The following is a 3,418-nucleotide window of genomic DNA, read 5'->3' as shown; positions in this document are numbered from 1 at the left end:
TATCAAACAGCTAAAGGATTGAAGAAAATGTCTATCTTAAAAAAAAACCTGTCAGAGTGTCTACTATAGCTGCAACCTGTTTAGTTTTTGTCAATATGTTTTCTTTTAGGAAGAGTTTTTTTTGCTCCTGAAAACATCCAAATCCCTCTCAAAACAAAGGATTAACATCTGAATGGGTGGTACCAAGTATTCCATAATATGTGTGGATGCTGCTGCTCCTGGTGATCTGTTACAAAGGGTCATGATTAGGTACTGTCAGATATGCATAATACAGGTTCATTAGTTGAGAAAAGACAGTGGAAAATTCTCTTCATTTCTTCAGCAAAATAGTGGTATTGCCGCATAACTATTCAGTAGTAAGTAAAAATGTTGTCCATCATATAGTGTAGCATTATCAAGTCAGTTCTAAATCACTAAAATGAAGTTAATGAGTCAAATTTGGCTTCAGTTTACTGTTCCAAGAAGAGCTGACTGGAATTATGTTTATAAGGTAAAACAGCAGTAGATGGTTTATAGGGAAAAGGCATGCATTTCTCCTGTGGGAAATTGTATGTGGTAGCAGGAAGGCAGAACCAATGGCAGAAATAATTCATATTCACAGGAATAATTCCATAGATCTTATAAACATATAGAAAAATCTCCCTAGTTTGGAGATTTTTAAGGGATTAGTGGCCCAATACAGTTGAGATAACAGCCAAACTTGTGGTTGCTTTTAATTGATTCTCACCCATACTTTTAGGAGCAGATGTCCAGCTGTTTTCAGTGGATAAACTGGTCAGATCAGGTCTGCTAACTTACAGGGAACGTCAAGCCCCTAGAATCTGTAAAGGATCAATTGCTTTAACATACGGATCCCAGTTCTGGAGCCCTTACAAAATCCATAGTACTGAATCTCCCTTTCTCAGATGTGAGACCAGGACCAGGAAGCTAGCCTGGACCAGGAAGTTTAACTATGTTGAAAAACGAAAAAAGTATTGTTAATTTTTTAATTTGACGTTTATGTTTTCAATGTAAATATGTTTCAGTTTGAGTGGGTGCATCTGCACATGTGCCCCACTGTCCAGCTGGCACTACATGACTGAACAGCACCTGCTGGTACCGCACTGGTCCAGCCATGCACGGGCCGTTTCCGTTTCCTACTGCGCAGTAGCAGTGAGCCCAGATTGTGGAGCAGGGGCTGGGAACAGGTTGTGTTTGACGTTTATGTTTTCAATGTAAATATGTTTCAGTTTGAGTGGGTGCATCTGCACATGTGCCCCACTGTCCAGCTGGCACTACATGACTGAACAGCACCTGCTGGTACCGCACTGGTCCAGCCATGCACGGGCCGTTTCCAACCCTACTGCGCAGTAGCAGTGAGCCCAGATTGTGGAGCAGGGGCTGGGAACAGGTTGTGGACAAGCTCCTCAGCCCGCACTACATGGGGACAACTGCCTGCTCAGCCTGGGGCTGCCTAGGACCTGCCCCTGACAGGGACAGTTCCCAGCCAGCCGTAGGCTGCACAGGGAAGCGCACACAGCCTGGAGGTGGCAGGGGACTGTTTCATCTTGGGCAGTCCCCAGCCAGCTCCAGGCTGCACATGGAGGCTTCCCTGTACAGACTGGGGCTGACTGGGAACTGCCCCAGTCAGAGGCAGGTCCCAGCCCTGTGCCCTGATTGGGTGATTGAGGCATGGGGATTGGAAAGAGCTGCAGGGGTGGGACTGGGGCAGGTCCCAGCCCCAGTCTGCCAGTTGGGCAGCCAATAGTGAGCTAGCTTCCCCACAGGTGGATCCGGGCATGGGGCTGGGATCTGCCCCTCCCCTGCATCTCTTTCCAAGCCCTGTGCCCCTGATCAGGGAGCCAGGGCCAGGAGCTCCCTGCTGCTGGGGCAGGGGGACATTGTCCCTGCCCCAGCAGCAGGCAGTTCCCCAGCCCCAGGAAACAGCTATCTCCTGGCCCAGTGCTCCCTGCCAGCTCCTGGGCTAGCACCCAAGGGGAGTCTGAATCTCTCCTTGGTTGTGGCAGGGGTGCATTGCAGGGCTGCAGGGACCTGGGAGAAAACATACTCCCTAATCCCTGCATGTGTAGAGACCTACCCAAAAACTCTTACTGGGCATGAGTACACATGGGCATTTAACGTGCTAATGCATCTACATGTGTATGCCCTTAATGTGTCTTACAAATGGCGATTTTAGGCTAATCATGCCTACATTTGATACCTCCATAAAGAAGGTATAAAATTTAGGCATGAATAGTTAAAGAGCATGAGTGAATGTGTAGACACATTAGTGTACATCAATGCAGGGATTTCAGTGCTGGATCTGCCCAGCAACTAGGGGGCTGGTCAGAGCCCAGCCCCAGGGCTCTTGGCTGGCTGCCTCTCCTCTTCCAGGGCTGGGCTGCTCTCTGGCAGCCCCTAGCTGCAGGATATAAAAGCTGCCGGCCATTTTGTGCCTTGGGGCATACAGCACAGGGAGCCTGGAGAAGCCAGTACTCTCTGCAGGAGCCTACCAGGCCCCATGTGCCCCACTGGACAGGACCCAGGAAGTCTCTGCCCATCTTGTCCCCTAGCTGGAGCTGCTTCTTGGCCACAAGTGAGTGTTGCAAAGGGCTGCAGGCTGCTGCATCCCTTGCTCAGCCCTGAAATTCCCCCCAGGGCTGCTGGGCCTGCTCTCTATGGCAGCAAGGCCAGCACCTGCACCCTGCAAAGCTCAACCCTGAGCTCTGTCTCTTTGCAGGCACTGTGGTGAAGTGCCTCTGCTATGCAGCTCCCCAATCCTAGCCATGCCCCTGTCCTGGGCGCTGCTGGCAGCCTTCCAGGGCTGGCATTGCAGGGACAGCCACACAGGGGCCTAGAGAGCCAGAGTGGGGACAATTTCCAGCACATCATCCCCTCTGAGTCCCAGACCCACATGCCATGCACCCATCCTGAGCACCCAGGGTTCCAACTGGACCCAGGAGGAGGTAGGTGACTTTGTGGGGCTCTGGGCTGGGGCCGACATCCAGAGACAGTTCACATGGGACTGGTGCTCAAATGCCCACATTTATGAGGACATGTCAGCCAGGATTCAGGCATGAGGCCACTCCTAGATGGTACGGCAGTGCCACATGAAGGCCAAGATCTTGCGGGCACAGGGAGTGGCCATGACCGACTTGACCAATCATTGGTTCAGTCATGCCCAAAAGACCATGCCCTTCATATGGGAGCTGACCTGCATTTTGGTGCCCCAGGAGCCAGGCTGTATCTCTGCAAGTGCCTCCAGCAGGGATGGCCTGCCTTGCCCACTGTCTGCCCTGATGCCTCCAGTGATGTGTCACTGGAGGATGGGACCTCAGACCTTCAGCCCCCTGCCTCACCTACTTCCTTGGCTTCTGCATCCACTGGCATCTTGGGGAGCCTTGCCCAGTGGCTGGCCCCCCGCTTTGCCCGCTCCCCA

This window comes from Alligator sinensis, unplaced genomic scaffold (genome assembly GCF_000455745.1).
Source record: "Alligator sinensis unplaced genomic scaffold, ASM45574v1 scaffold701_1, whole genome shotgun sequence".
NCBI classification, from domain to species: domain Eukaryota; kingdom Metazoa; phylum Chordata; order Crocodylia; family Alligatoridae; genus Alligator; species Alligator sinensis.
The sequence above is the reverse complement of the archived record's forward strand: the minus strand, read 5'-3'. Positions refer to the sequence as shown.